At 38.5% G+C, this 17,059-nt stretch overlaps 1 long non-coding RNA gene across 1 annotated transcript; it reads right to left on the bottom strand.

The window, feature by feature from the left end:
- Positions 1-9,868: 9,868 nt before the first annotated feature.
- On the bottom strand, positions 9,869-16,804 carry LOC123283363 (uncharacterized). The gene is made up of 3 exons (XR_011495248.1): positions 16,567-16,804; positions 14,938-15,055; positions 9,869-13,024 (listed from the first exon to the last, which is right to left on the bottom strand). It is a non-coding gene; the product is annotated as an uncharacterized lncRNA (long non-coding RNA).
- Between the last annotated feature and the right edge of the window lie 255 nt (positions 16,805-17,059).

Here is a 17,059-nt window from a genome sequence, read left to right as displayed (position 1 = left end):
ATATTGTAACTATATATGGTATTGCTTTAATTCCTGTTTGGCTGGAGAATCAGATAATTTAAGTCTATAAATGTCTAATCTCTTAATCTCTATTAGCTGAAGGGGAATAGTTTTCCCCAGCATTTTTTTTAATAATCACAAAGACTAATTCTAGGAGTAGTAAAATACTCTAAATTCTAAAATCAGTTTGTCTCTACAATATAACTTCAATACATTTCGCAGAGGTGTCCAAGTTTTTAATTTAATAATATGTCCTAAAGTATTCAGGGCTCTCTTGCCAATTTCTTTTTACAAGATGCTTGTTTGAACTGTAAAAAAGAGGCAATTTTGAAATTAATGGATTTGTAGTATATAAAATATCTTACAAAGCTACTCTGCTTTCTTTCCCTCTCTGTGAGCTGCCAGCTTTGGACAAAGAAACTTTTATGGCTGCGCCCAACTTTCAGAATCATGCAAGACCACCCTTTCCTTGAGGAAGAGGTCAGCAATTAGATAAGGTGCTGGTGGATTGACCTTAACACCAGGGGCTGTCCAGCTGGGGCTTAGTGTTCATCCTGTCCTTTCAATTATGTTCCTAACAGATTCTTGAGGAAATAAGGGAGAAAGGGCAAACTGGCTTGAAAATCAGAACGTATAACAGAGGGGGCAAGAAACACAGGAACACAAATGTATTCCAGATAAGTCTTTCTAAAATCAGCAAACCAACATGTCATGGAAAAGGTAGACTTAGGAATGACAAAACAACATCCTCTCAGCCCAGTGATATAATTATGTACTTTGGTGAGTAGCATTGAACTCCAGGAATATATTTTATAAATTAAATACTTATAATGAAACATCAACCTAATGTATCCCAAGAATGTCCCTTGAATCTTTTTTCTCTCTCTCTCTTTTATGGTGGGGAGAGTGAGGCTAATGGCAGTTTGCCATGGTTATGTGATATCCTGGCAAGAAAATACCTCATTTTATATCATGAACATATGGTCTGGTAATGGTTTTATATTATATTCCTTTAGCGTTTTATTCCCATTTCTAGGAGACCTCTTCTAGACAAGAGCAATATGTTTTCTTGTCGACCTATCACAGCAACTGTTAACACATGTCTCTACTTTGAGAGTTCACAATGGTCAAAAAGTTAAAACTTGAACCTAGGTTACACGGGACCTAAATTTTGATTATGCAATAAAGTTGATCTCTGGCTCTCATCTGATTTGAAGTTACTCTTTCTCTGTTTTCCTTTCAATTAAGGAATTCTCTGCCTCTTTTTAATGGTTAATGTTCCTCAAGTTACAACTGACTAAACTGAAATGTGTACAAAATGCGGCCACCAGGATGGTAAGATGACTCTAAACTTGAGGTTGCACATTAGTGTCCCACAAGCCGAATCTGGACCACAGATGTGTTTTGTTTGGCTTACAGAGTGTTGAAACATTTTTTTTAAATTACTTGCCAACATTTAAAACTTGGGAAATTTTCAAACAGAAATCTTGATCCTCAGGTTCTTTGAAATCCCACCATCAGCCCTGGCCCACACTTTGACACACACAGCAACAACTGGTGGATCCTGGGGAGCATCTGCCTCTTCCCTTGGGTGTTCTCTCTGTGGTTCACCTCAGGCCCAGCCAACATGCTTTCACTTGTTTACATGCGATCTCTCATCCCTGTTGACATCTGAGTTTGAGACGCCTTTCTCAACTATGTTATAGAGGGACTTTGGACAGAATTGGTGGTGTGTGACTTTGAGAAGTAAATAACAAGACGCTATCCTCAGATAGATGAAGGATGGCTCCTGGGGGGCAGTGATCAGATTGTTAAAGTACTGTTGCCTCAGTAGGCAGAAAAAATCTAGAGGAAGGCAAATGTTGCCTAAATGTAGCGATAACATCTTGAATGACAACTAGCTGACAGCCAGCCATCCAGAAAAGAAGTGAGCTGCCCTGTGGCCAAAAAAGACTCCTGTTACTGGAAGTGAGCAAGCAGGTTTGGGTGTGGTGGGACGGCCAATGGAAGCATTGCCTGCTGAGTTGACGAGTAGTCTCCAAGTCTGCCTCCAGCCCCGTGTATCTGTGAAATTGGCTTTTTAAAATCATCCTCTTTGGAGCTGTAAAGTGAGGACTCCGCTCACTGGAAAACAAGTTTGAATTTTAAAACATTATATGACCCTATAGGTCTTTGACATATTTGGACTCTCTGGGATAAGGCTTAGTGAATGCCAACATTCTCCTTCTGACTCACGCGCTGCGCCCTGATTGGATTTATTTCAGAGGGTTGCTCTCTAGTCATAGGGCATTTGATTTCCTTTCTAATAACACATGGCAATCAGATGTACAGTTTTTCTTCTGGGAGACAACATTGATTATTTTCAAAACACTAACATCAGTACCACTGTCAAGGAAAAAAAAAGCACAATAGTTTTGAAAATCACTCAAGTTTTTATTAGCTGAAGGGATTAAAGAAAGAATATATAATGCCCCTAAAGTCGTTACAAACCACTGAAAATATTTACAATTGCTTTGCAAAGGAACAGTTACTGGGAAAGCCTAAGATTGGTGTGGGCATCAATAGGTTCCAGGCTTTTCTCTGTTAAGGTTTTGCCTTTTTACACAGATCAGGCATTGACAAACTAATCCAGCCCACACTCCGTCTTTGTAAATAAAGTTTTACTAGAACAAGCCACACTCATTCATTTACATATTGTCTATAACCACTTTTGTGCTACAATGACAGTTGAGCAATTCCAACACACAGTCTGACCTACAGCCCAAACTATTTGCTATCTGGCCCTTAACAGAAAAAGGTTGCTGACCCTCTGATGTAGACTACCTAGCTTATACTATTTACATCACTATTTTTTGTCAGTATGTCAAAAAGCCAAGCGATGTTGCTACAGAAGAAAATGCCAAAATCTCCTGCTTTGATGGTAAACAAAAGACAGCTTTTCTTTCAACCTCTGACTGCTATGTCTTTGTTTTCACCTTGCACCTACTGAGACACAAAACTCAATATCTTTTTTGGTTTCTCACAAAGAATTCACTCAGGCAGAAGATCAGTGAGCGATGCAGACTTACCCTCAAGTGTTTAGGGGAAAGGGGCAGGTAGAAGAGGGGCGTTACATTCCCCATGGCAAACAATTTTAAAATCCCTCTTAAAACTTTCTCCAGAGTTCTTTCTGCCCGAAATTTGTTAAAAACTTAGTGAATGAAAGTTTCTTACCAAGTTTGATTATCCCCATGATAAGTGAGAGGGAGCAAAACAGGAAGGTTATTTTCTACCAGAATTGCCTTCATCTTAGTTTTCCATTTCTTCTGGAAAAGACTAGAGGACCACATCATTGCAGTTTAGAGTCTGTTCTTAATCTCTAGTTAAAATGTGAAGATCACTGGTTTAGAGAACTGATCTCGTTCACCAAGGTGATATCTCCTAGTACCCTTAATAATATATTTTGCATATATTCTAGAAAAGTAATAATATTACCTGTGCTGCTGAGATTTACAACTCTAACAGTTATCCTAGAAATTCCATTTTGGATGGTGGAAGAAGAACCTATTGTTGCTGAATGTAATTTGTATATACGGTATAGTGAGCGACTTTTGCTCACAATTTAAATATACCAGGGACTTGTGTTGCTGGCTTTATGTCCAAGTAGGTATCATGAAAAATCCTCCTGGTCCAGCACTTGGAAAGAATGGATAAGATACAAACGTCTCTTTAAACACAAACCTGAGCTCAGGAGTGAAGGAAATCCACAAGGGCCAGAAGCTAAGAAAGATGCCCCAAGAGTCTTATCTTCCTTCTATGCAGCACGTAGCTTCCTGGATCTCTCCCAGCGAATGGGCAGAGCCCTTCAGCCCTGACCCAGTCCTTACCATCAGGATTCTACACAAATATTCCTCAGAAAGGAGAACTAGCTCTCTAAGAAGAGCCCACCTTCTTCAGAAGGTAGTTCTGCGACTTGGCCCCCAGATTGACATCCTGCCATCTCCCCAATACCATCCGAAGCAGTGGTTTCAAAGCATTTCTCCAAACAAATGCCGCGTCCCCCAAGAAGAAATCTGTTATGTGAATTTTCTCATTCAATTACCAAAGCTGGAAAAGGGATCATGTGAATAGGTGGAGGACAGTTTACTGTGAGGCAAAGAGGATATTACATGGTGTCTCTCTCCCATGAACAGAGGAAGGACTCTCAGAGAATCAGCAAGTTGGAGCAGAGCTGGTCAACACACAGTCTCTGGTTCAGAAGCCTTCCCTCACATCAGTTCCAGAACATTTTCTCTACTATTTCCAGATACTCATTGGAAAGTGCATCACTCATGATGACTTTGTAGGTCGATGTCTACCAATTAGCAGTGCAAAGCAGGAATCGGTCAGTTTGGATGGAGAATGAGGGACTGAAGGAGAAGTTCTGAGAACATATTATTAACAGAAAGCACTGTCAGTGTCAAGAGGGGCTTTTCTGGAGTCCAAGTGAGGCATGAAATACTTTGAAATACCAATGGGGAATCTGTTAAAATCGAGGACTATGTTAAAATATTTAAAGTTTCTGATAGTGAGCTTACTTCATTCTGCCTCACCCTTCAGATCTTAGCTCAAATATCACTTCTTTAAGAAAGGGCTTCCAGGGGCTGGCCAGGTGGCACAGCAGTTAAGTTTGAACATTTCGCTTTGGCGGCCCGGGGCTTACCGGTTCGGATCCCGGGTGCAGACATGGCACCACTTGGCAAGCCATGCTGTGGCAGGCATCCCACATATAAAGTAGAGGAAGATGGGTACAGATGTTAGCTCAGGGCCAGTCTTCCTCAGCAAAAAGAGGAGGATTGGCAGCAGATGTTAGCTCAGGGATAATCTTCCTCAAAAAAAAAAAAAAGAAAGAAAGTGTTTCCTGACACCCCCAAAAACTCTGTCTGATCCTCCTGATATTCACTCTTATAACCCCTGAATTTGTTGCCTTAGTGTCACTTGTGACCATTATAATTGCATAATTAATTAATATGCACTTCATATTTAAGGCACATCTGCTTTCTAAATGCAAGTTCCATGGGCAGGGACACCTGTCTGCCTTGTTCACTGCTCTATTTCCAGTGCCTAGCACTCACCGGGCATAGAGTTGTTTTCGTTAAATGAAAGAACTATAAAACTGCTGCAATGATAACATTACCATCATTACAACGTTACATCTGTTTACAAAGTACCTTTGAACAGTTTTTTCAAAGTTTTAAAAACTGCCATCCAGTAAGAAATACATTATACATCCTGACATGATACATACACACATGAGCACAAAATTAAACAAAAAAACGTTTCAGTAAACAATACTGACAATCATCACATGCAATTCACTCTAAAATTTTCTAATCTCTTCTGTTTTAATTTTCAAAAGCGCTGGTCGTGACCTACTTATAAATTGTAACCTACAATTTGAAAAACCCTGCCCTAGGGCACTTCATAATCATAAGATGCAATTGAATATTAAATGTGTTTAAACTTTGTCTTCATTCATTTCTCTGTCTATATTTCACAGAATTTAGACAAAATATTCTTTGTAGGTGCAGGAGAATACTTGTCAGGGGCTCCAAAACTCCTTAAATGAACATTCAGTTGGCAATGCCCCACTGTGGGCACTTACAGGCAGAGGGCGCTGTTGGGAAGATGGCCCAGCATGCCCAAGTACACTGTGTCCTGAGGTCATAATTTACTCGCAAGGAGTGTAATTTACCTGACATTCTGACTGTACATTTATAATTAGATTTGGATTTCTTGCCCACTTTTACTACATCAGACAAACATATGCTGTGCTACAGATGGAAGTCCCAGGTTATTTAGCATCAGGGACCCTGGGGTCTTGTGATTCCAAATTAAACTCAGGTCTGCATATAAACCATGCAAATTAGGCTACGGCCACATGCTCAGCACCGCCGAAAAGAAATCAGGCAGCAAGTCTAGCAACAAAATGCATCGAAGGCTGCCTCCCCTTGCTGGAAAAGTTTTTATTAGGCTTGGAGATTGAGGAGTTTTGAAAGTAAACACTCAACTCAAATTGCATTGACTAGATGCATGTCTTTCCTTGGCCAGGAAAACAGCCTGGGTGGCTAGGCATGCTTCACAATGCTCATCCATGTCAGTAGAGTGGGAGTAAACTTAGTGAACCCACCAGAATTTTTGTGAGCTCAGTATCTGGAAAATGTTTTCACATGTGGATGACTGGAGCTGTGTTCTTCTATGGGTGATGTTTATGAGTGGGAGGAAGGTTCTGTGTTCTTCTCTCCCTTGCCTGGGTGACACACAGGTTGCCTAGACCTCTCTGCCCCAAAGATAATTATCCCAAGCCTGGGCTCATTTGAAAGAATTCATGCATTCATAGCTGGAGACTGGCTGCAGGGCGATCAGCTCGGGCCTAGTACTCGGGTGATAGGACATCTCTCCCCTATCATACACCAGCTTCATTCTTCTCTTCCTGAGGGTGTCATGCCTTAAATTTTTGAGAGTAAACTTTTCCTTGAAAAGTAAATCTTGCAAGGAAACTTTGTATAGCAGAGTGGAGAAATCATAAGTACAGCTCAATAAATTTTACAAAGTGAACACACCCATACAACTAGCACTCATATGAAAAACCAAAACATTTCTAGTTCTAGTTACACCAGAAGCACAATCCATGCCTCCTTCCAATCAGTATCTGGTCCCCAGGGGTAGCTATTATCCTTCGATCTAATATGATAGATGACTTTTTCTCCTGTTTGAATTTTATATAAATGGACTCCTGTAAAATGTGCTTCTTTAAATATGGCTTCTGTCATTCCACTTTATGTTTATGAGATTCATCCATATGGTTGACTGTAGTTGTTCGTTCATTCTTACAGCTGTGGGGCACTTCACTGGATGAATATAACACAATTGTTTTATCCATTCTGTTGACGGACACTTTGGTTGCTTCCAGTTTGGGGCAATTATAAATAATGCTGCTATGAACATTCTTGCACGTCTTTTGTTAAATCTATGTAGATATTTCTGTCGCTGTGTCTAGCTGTAGAATTGTGGGAACATAAGATATGAGGATATTCATCTTTAATTGAAATCTTTGAACAGTTCTCCAAAGCACTTGCACCGATTTGCACTCTCACGAGCAGGGTAGGCAAGGTGCAATTGCTCCATGTTCTCCTATTGTCCATCTTTCTAAGTTTAGCCACTCTGGTGGGTATTTTTAATTTGAAGAGCATGGACTTTGGTATTAGACAGACATGACTTTTTTTCTTGTTGTGTCACGTTCTAGCACTTTTTGTGGTCTCAAACAAGTCATGTTTTGTCTCTGAATCTTATGTTTCTCATCTGCAATGTGGCATAGGAGAGCTGAAAATGACAAATGAAATAACGTGTGTACAATAATAATTATTTCTTAAGAATCTACTATATAGCACTACATTAAGTATTTACCTGCACCGGTGAGATTAAGACATAGTACTTATGAGCATCATCAGTAATAATAGCTATATTCCTCACCATCAGACTTGTAAACATCTGGCTTTCCATAGAGTAGAGACTCTGGGTTTGTCTTGTTATTGTTCCAAGAAGATTGGACTGCTCAATCTCCCAAGACTAAGGAGGTGGAATCTAACGGTTTCTAGTTGTTCAGTGAGTGTATCAGGATGGTGGCCGGGGCAGATATGATTTGGTTATTTCTGTCTGCTATTTCAGGGCTCCAAGTCCCGATATCACATCACAGTGTCATGACAGAAATGGCTTAGTGGAGACCAAGGAACTAGCAGGTGAAGACACGATCTTTTATTTTTCACCAAATTAAGAACAAGAAACGACTGTTTAGGGGCATCAATCTTGCTTTCCCAATGCTTTTCTTATGGAGTTTATGTATGAATGCACCATTTGTTAAAACTTCACCACATCTTCTTGTGCAAAGAAGTGTCATGTTGCCTTCACAATTGAACAGTAAAGTTGTTTATAGTCTGTCTTCCTGCCCACTTTCTGGAAGCTAAAAAAGCCCTCCATGTTAGAAGAATGAGTCTATGATTTTGAGGAGACATGGAGAAACCTTTAGGTTGGCAGATCTCTTTCAACAATTGGTATCAATCCAACAGCTCTTCCACAGCCAGGGCTTTGTCTACACAACAGGAAAATAAACATTTAAGCAGAAAATAAAACATCACAGAGAACTGTGCTTGCAAGTTGAGAGCGTACCGCTTGTTCTCCCTCTGTTACTGCTGTATTACGGGGCGGGGGTGATTCTCATGCTTTCTCACTGGTTGTCAGGGACCCACTCCCATTTGGATTTACAAACATAAGCCTCTTGGTTCTTATTAAACCATATTCCACGTTCTCACTTGTCTTTAACAAATAATTGCAGTGTCCCTCTGATACAAGGCTGTTTAGAAACCATGGAAGACTGAGTCCTAAGTCAATAAACCTAAAACACATTTGCCCAACATAGTTCCATTAATTTTTAAAGGCTTGTATAATTTAAGGGAATTTAAATCCATGTGTTTTTTACTCACTTGCACTGACATCATCAAAATAGCCTTTGAAACAGCTGGTTGAGCCTTTTTTTAATAAAGTTCTCTTATGATTTGTTTCTCTTTGAAAACAAGACTTTTTTTTTTTTGCCAAAAGGCAAATGAACTCAAAGGCCAAAAGATTTGGGTTTCGGTCAAAATTCCAAACCCATAAATTCTGAGGTTGAAATTTTTGCCAACAGGCTCCTGACTCCCCATTATAATTCGTTAGCGAAGAAGGAAAAAGTACCATCTGAATAAAGTTCATCGTCATACCTCGTGTCAGAAGACTAAAGAAATATCTATATTTGCTGCTTAATTTTGTACCAAATCTGAAAGGAATCAATGCACAATGTGTATTGGATTATTACAGAAATGTGATCCACTGCCAAGTACTTAACTTTTCCACCATCTCTGGTTATCATGAGTAAACCACAGTGCTGTACTCTCCAGAGGTTAGAAACCCAGCACACTGTGGCTGTCTGAGATTTGTGAGATGTGATTGTTTTAACAGAGTCATTCTGGAGAAAAATCCTTTGCTAAATATTGTAGATGCTCATTACACACATGTGTGTGCATATGTGTGTGAATAGGAAATATATATATACAAGCATATACAGGAAAATGTATATGTATGTATAGGAAATATATACACACATATATTATATATATATATCTTCTAAAGGTATGTTTAATGATTTAGCAAATGAAGTCATAATCTGAACACAAAATATGTAAAAGATTTCAGCCTTTATAAATATATCCACATGCTGCAGTCGAAACAAAACTCTTAAAGCTTTTGGTATTAACAATTCGAGACTGTTTTTCTCCTTGTCAAAATGTATATAGTTAAGCAGTAATCAGAGAGATGTATGACTGGGAGGGGCTGAATTTTACAGGAATCTGTGAAGCGAAGGGGCATTCCGCTGTCCTCCAGCCCTCCAGCACAACTGTGAAAACCAATGCTCCATTTGAGAAACAAATTTGTCTGCCATCACAAAACTCCTCAAAGGATAATTTCCCTGGAATAGGAAAATTAAAAGAGAGAAAGAGAAAGAAGAAGGAGGGAATGAATTCTCTGATTCTATTTTACAATTCAGATTTTAAAAGGAGCTTTACATATGCACACTCACATGAACGTGCATAAATATTAATAGACCCAGGCTTCTGAGAAAAATAGAAACCAGAATTTTTATCATTGTATTATTGTTAACAGATCTGATTGCATCATTTTTTTAAGGACAAGTCTACAGGTTCCTATAGGGTGGAATTTGTTTGCTGTCAAAAACTTCAGAATCTTCAAAACCAGTTTTCAAAATCCGGTTTGTATGATACTAAAAGAACATCCATGAGTTCACAAAAATGTCTTCTTTAAGAAATTTTAATAAGCAAAAATTCAGATTTACAAATGAGATAATGATTCCTATGTACCTACTCTTGTCCAAGCGTTGTCACAGATATCTCATTAAATTTTTACAACCTTATCAGGGAGGAGACTACTGTCCCCTATTGATAAATATAGAAACTTTGACATATAGAGGTATAGCAGAATGAATGAATTTCATTATAAATATATAGTCACAGAATTTTTAGTGGATTCACTGAAGGGATCATTTAAATATGAACTTCCATCGTGTATTGAATAACTGGATAAAGGTTGGAGACAAAGTATAGAAATAAGGCAGAAGAAAAATCTAAAAGAGATACCCCCATTGAAGATCAAACAAATTAAAGAGTTGCCAGTGACAAGTAGGACTGGATTTGAAGAGATTTGACTTGTATCTTTCAAATAACTCTTAGATTGCATAACATGAAGTACCTCACTATTTGCATTATTAAGCAATAGAAGTTTTCGGAAATGTTTTATATATTGACTTTTCAGTCTAATCCAGAGAATGCTGTTTCATATTGGCAGTAAAATTGTTAGATTCTATGATTTAGCTATGTGAACTTGGCGAGTTACAAACTTTCTATACTGCAATTTCCTCATTTATAAAAGGATGGCAATGAGGTATAGACATACTGTACAAGAATGAATGTACTGAAATATCTGATTGTGTTTTGACTTCTTTATAAAATACAAAGACATCACTGTGTTCAATTATAATTACACGTCTAAGTCTCTCGTCTCTTCCTCTTTCTGTTTTCTCCTTTTCCCTTCCTCCCAAATATTCTCTCTTATAGAATCACAGTTTGTCAGAACTGGGAAAAGCCATAGAGATCATGCAATTCTATCAAAAGAGACAATAAAGTTCCAAAGAAATGAAATAATTTTTCCAAGGTCACAACTCTACAAAGCTAGTTAATGGCATACGTACGTTTAGATAATGGCATGCGTACTTTTAGAATGCCTCCTAGGGAGGCATTCTAGCAGAGGGATTAAGACCATAAGTTTGGGTAACAGACAAACTGACCTTCAGCCTCTACCACTGACCAGCTCTCTGCATCTGTAAAATGAAATTAAAAACAATATCTAACACCTTGTGTTCCTGGGAGATATTAAGCACTTAGCAGAATGCCTGGAACTTATTAGCATGGAGTGAAAATTTTCAATTTTTATCATTTTCTCACTGCATTCCACTGTTTCTCTTGAGAGCAGCCACCCTCATTTTTCTGAATGGACCCAAGAGTCACGAATTGCCTTCTCAATGGCCCAGATGGTTCTACTACAGGGTGTTAATAGCTAACGTGAGCATTTGCACACAATATTTTGACATAGATAGTAGCAGGAAAACTTCATTACAGGTGAGGAAACTGAGGCACAGAGAAATAACTTGTTCAAGAGTATGTGGTTACTAAGGGGCTCCAGAGGCCGCAGTATTTATCATTGTGATACATTGTAACTAAAGCAATGCAGATCGTTTAGCATCACCAAGCCCAGGTGAGGAGGAATGGGAAGTTGAGAAATGTCCCACCTTCTCCATTCACCACAAATATCTGTAGAGAATCTGCTCTCTGGAGAATTATGTGCACATAACTCTCAGTCTCCAAAGGAAACGGGCTCCACAGCTATAACATGGCAGAATCATGGTTGGCCTGGAGACCTAAGCCAAATCTCGCGAGAGTGAAAACAAACGGGATGCCACATTCAAATCCCCATGGGTACTTGCCCAAGCCCAACCTGCTTAGGACACTCTCTCTGCTGGACAATCATACATCCGAAATGAGATGCTGCAGCTCAAGGTTAAAATGGTCAATTGCCAGCGAAAAACGTGCCGGCTGACGTCATCATTCTTGGAGGTTGCATTCATCCCTCATTTCTGGGAGCATTAGATTCATGAACATGTTGGTGTTAAAAAGCTCATTTAAAAATGGAAACGGATGATTAATTATTGTTTGATTTGGGGTTACAGTCTTTCATTTTTCAAACATCTTAAGAGCAGAGAATGAAAATTGTTACCTAAGAAACTATTGAAATTCTCTTAACTCTTCTGGGTATGTATTATGTATTCCACGAGTTCTCTGCCAGGGATATAAGTCAGAAACTCTCCCGCTGGTTTTGATTACAGCTGCAAAGTCACAGATTTGAACAGCTCTAGACAATCATTCTTCTGAACCTGCACATAAATATAAAACATTTTCTTTATCCTTATCACATAAACCTTCAACGAGGTTTGCTTCAAAGTAAATTCCAGTTTCCTTCCATTTTTTTCTCACTTATCATTTTAACAATTAGCAAATCTCATTTTTTTTGCAACAAAGCTACTCCATTTGCATATTCAAAGGTCATTGTACAGGTTCAAGCTATTTAATATCAAAGCAATGATAATTTAACAATCTCTTCCTCCGGATTCAGATAAAATACAAAATTACCTCTGGCTTTTTAATTTTGCACATTTAAAGACACATGATAAAAACATGAGATTAAGATAATGGCATGAGAAATATAATGAACCATGAGTTAAGCTATGGTAAACTTTCTTCATAACCAGCTTCAGGTCTTTGCATTGTCACTTTATTATTTAAAATGGAGACGTCGCATCTCAGTAAGTGATATCAAGAACATAATTTGCTAAGACACCTCTTTATTTGAGGCGCTGTCAGGACTGGCAATGAGAAATGACACAATCCCTCAGTTGGAAGTGACAGGCGCCACTATATTAGTCCAGTGCTTGTGTTATTTCTCTGCTGTTTTTGAAAAATTGCATTTCCTTTGTGTAAGCAGAACAAAAAGAAATAGAAATCGGTTCCATGTGAATTCTGTGGTCCTCTATATTAAACTGTAATTGTTTCCTGGTAAAAAACCAAGCCTGCAGGATTTCCTGAAAAATAATTTACAAGGATGGGTACTGGGTCCAGCTTGGTTTTTTTCCTGTGCTTCTGTGATTGATGACACTGCAAGGAGCTGATAGATTTGCTGCTGCTGCATCTCCAGAAAGTTCTTTTGCTTTAAACAAACTGCAATCTTCCAAAAAAAAAAAAAATCCTTACATGGCATTCACTTTCCTGGCTTCTTGGTTGGTAGTTGCTTTTCGATTCCAGCACTGCTCTGAGGGACCCAGTTAATGGACCCAGTTGCATCAGTACACCTGTGAAGACAGCTTGAATGAATTATTTAAGGTAATGGCTAGGCAGAAATTTGTAATTCGATCTAGTTAGCTCAATATGAGCTATGATCTTTAGAGAAGTAATACGGAAAGAATGCTGGCTTAGGGGTCCCACACACCTGAGTTCAGATCCTTCTTCTCCCACTGCATAACTTGTACATGTCACTTAAACTTTATGAGTTACAATTTCCTCTTATGCAAAACTGGAAAATGATGAAGCTGATTTTTCAGAAGAGGACGCAACAAGCTTCTTGCGAGGGCCCAGTAAGTTAAAGGTTGAAAAACACTCTGCAAATTATAGATGATTTTACAAATAATAAAGCCCTAAAAATGGTAAATGAGGGCCCTGGGCCCCATTCTTTGAGGATCCTTGTGTTATTTTAATAACAAGTGCTAAGGAAGAAAAGCTTACTATCCTTAGGCCTTGCTACATGTCAGGCATTATGCCAGGCACGTAACACATGTTCTCATTTATTCCTTGCAAAAAGTCTTGTAAGGGATGTGTCATTCTTCTCTTTTACAATAACAATTATGTCTAATAATTACTGACTGCATGATATATGCCTTATACTGTGTTAAGGAATTTACACACGTAATTTCATGTAATCCTTAAAATAATCCTAGGAAGAACGTGCAGTTTTTATCCCTACTGAGGAAATGGAGGCTCAGGGAATGCCCAAAGTCATCTGGCTCGTTGGTGGCATTCACTGCACCACCTTCCTGTCTCTCCTTAAATACGCTCTGACCTTGGGTATCTGACCTGGATTTTGATCTCTTCAAGCCTTGGGTATATATTTTAATCCAACCTTATTTCTAAAAATGTGCAACGGGACAGGGGGGTTGGTAAGAGCATGTAGTGTGATTTGTTCTGGGTCCTCAGATCTTCTCTAACGCCTCTCCTCTCACTGTGGCCCTGCATACTCTTTAGGATCAGCCAAAAGCCCTGAGGCCTACAGGTTTCCTCTATCATGTCCCTTGGTATGCTTTAGACAAGTTTTGGCAGCACAAAAGGAATAAAGATCCAGATATATTATGTCGCATAAAATGAAGTTAGAAGAATGACATCAGCTTTCTAATAAACTCTCCTTGTGATAGCTTGATTATATGTCCAGCACGGATCTCCATGTGGTCATTTTATTATTGGAAATTGTGCCTTCATGCTCTCGAAGGCATTAGCTATTGAGTTCCATAAATGCACCTTCCATTCATTCCTAATGTTTGAGTCACAGGCACAAAAAATGGAGCTCTGGAGGTGTTGCATCACAAGAAGAAAAGTCATGATCCTTCAAATCTGCTCAGCTGGAGTGGATGGGCCAGTGAAAAGCATGGCTGACAAATTCTCCATCATCTTAGAAGAGGTTGAAGAAGCAGAGCAGAGCGCAAAGAGAATTTGCGGCCCTCAAAGGCCTGCCAAAAGCAGATCAAGTAAACATTCCCACCCTGAAATTCAATTATCAGAAGTATTTTGTAGCAAACGACTTTTGCTGTTCCTACATATTGGGAATCTTTTTCACCCCCAAGTGTTGGATAGCTTCTTAATGAGTATTAAGTATTGCTACTTGCCATGTGTACGGTGTGGTGGAGAGCAAAGAAACAGGAGGAGATTTCTTTCCAGTGAGGAAATTACTTGTATCAGCTCTTGAATCCTTGTCCTAAGAATTAAATGACATATATATTTCAAGCCCAAAGTATGTGGGCACAAAGCAGGACTGCGCCTGGCACACAGGAAGCAGTCAAGAGGTGTTGGTTATTGTTGGTGTTGTCATTGTTTTCATCATATTTTCATCCTTTCTTTCTAGACATTCTTCACCAAGTCAGGTCATATCCTACCCATTCGTCTAACTTTTGGAGACAAAGAGAGGAAACAAAAGCAAAAGAAAGAAATAAAGACTTACTTAGAAATAGAGGAGCAGATATGGTGGCTCCAAGATCAGCTTCTCTGGCTGTTTGACCTCAAGTATTTACAAGAGAGTTCATGAGCCCAGGCAGGATACTTTATCTTCGTATGCTTATCTATGAAATAAGAAGATGGGTAGTATGAATGCATTGGCCTCTTCCAGGGAAGAGATGCTGTTTGACAATTTGTTGGATAATTTAACACCAATGTACAGCCAGGGAGCAAAGAACCCAGATTTCTGCTGAATCCCTGAACATCAGTGAGAGGCATTATGTATACATGTAAGATCTCATTCACTACACTTCCTTCTTTGCCAGAAATAGAAGCAAAATTTTTCTTAAACATAGCTGTTCTCACTGGAAATTGACCATTCTTCTGTGAATAAGGAAGTTCTTGTGAGAACAAAGCAACATGTGATATGTTCAACTTAACTTCCCAATATGAGGAGACACAAAACATAACACAGGCATCTTTCTCTCTCTCTCTCTCTCTTTACAGATATACACGTTATATATATCTACAATATGTATATGCATTATATATATATATACACATACACACACGTATACACACATACGTACACACACACAATATTGTGCTTAAAATATCCTTGTTCATGATACACTCTTATTGTTAATTTGCACAAGGCCTTCTTTGTTTGTTTCAGTGATATATTAAACTGCCAAAAGAACCTCCCCATCGTGGAAACTAGAATATTGGCAACTACTTACATATACATCATTGGTATTACCTTATCCTTCCCTGAAAATACTTATAGCCTAAATTTTGTGTCCATCATAAGCTTGCTTTCCATTTATAAATATAATTTAATCATGTCTAGAATTATATTCTCTTATTTTAGTTGTTTTTAACTTTAAAAAATGGCTGTATGTAACATCCTGGAACTTAGCATTTTTATTTAAAATTATTGCTAAAATGAATCCATTTTTTTATGTAGCTATATTTCATCCTTTGTTGATGCCTATATTGTATTCCATTGCATAAATACACCACATTTTATTTATGCATTCTTTTGTCAATCGGTGTTTTGATTATTTCCACATTTTGCAATCTGCCTGGCCTGAAATGTGTACTAACCAATAACGATTCAATGAACCCCCAGTGCTTTTCTTCAAACACTTCTATCATTTAGGCACGTTATCATGAAACCAATCAAAAGGGAAGGAATAAAAGTTGAGTGCATTTTAGTAAGGATTGCTGTTTGGGGTAGGGGAGTTCCTTTTTAATAAGGACTGCTGTTTGCCCATTAACTCCCAAGGATGCATTTCTGTAAAGATTTCATTTGTCATTCCCTCAACTAGCCATTTTCAATTAATAAGAATAGCAAGTTACTGTGCTTCAGTTTCTTCCTTTCTGAATATAACCAGGCCAATCTTAAAAATCTGTCAGATTCCCCTCACCCTCTAAGAGTCTAGGGCCTGAAGGAGAGAGATTGACCTATCTACAGTAGGAAAACCCAAGATTTTATTGTGCAATTATGAAGTACATTTTATACACAGTATTATATTTAATGTTTGCACAAATCTAGTTAGAGACTATTATTCTTCTCATTTTGGAGATAAAGAAACTGAGGCAGAGATAAATAAAAAACAAAAACCACACATACCTAAGGTTTTATAAAGCCAGCCTAGTGAGTCACAGAATGAAGCAGGAAATCCATGCAGCCTGGAGGAAAAAGCCAAGCGCTCTGGATCTCTGCCTTCCTCAAAGCCAGCTGAGTCATCTTCCAATTTCCCTAAAATTCTAGGAGTAATCATTGTTAAATTCAATCACACAACTGTCATCTCCAGCTAGAAGACCTGCTTCTCACGCACCAAAGAATGAGTCGACAGCTTTCCTGGAATAGAGGTTTTCGTCATTGGGATCTGACAAAAAAACCCATATGTATTTTTTGCTTTGCTGTCACGATCATTCCTAAGTGAACAGAGCAGAATTAAAGTTGCTAAGGCTGAAGATGGCACAATGAATTCTAATGAGGAACTTTTGTGTCACCAGTGTTCCAAACTTTCCTGTGATGGCGTATTCTTAGGATGTTTTATAGATTGACTTCTTAAACATTTCCCCATAATATGACTGTAGTACTGTGGGAAACTTAATTC

This window comes from Equus asinus, chromosome 2 (genome assembly GCF_041296235.1).
Source record: "Equus asinus isolate D_3611 breed Donkey chromosome 2, EquAss-T2T_v2, whole genome shotgun sequence".
NCBI lineage: Eukaryota > Metazoa > Chordata > Mammalia > Perissodactyla > Equidae > Equus > Equus asinus.
The sequence above is the reverse complement of the archived record's forward strand: the minus strand, read 5'-3'. Positions and strand labels throughout refer to the sequence as shown.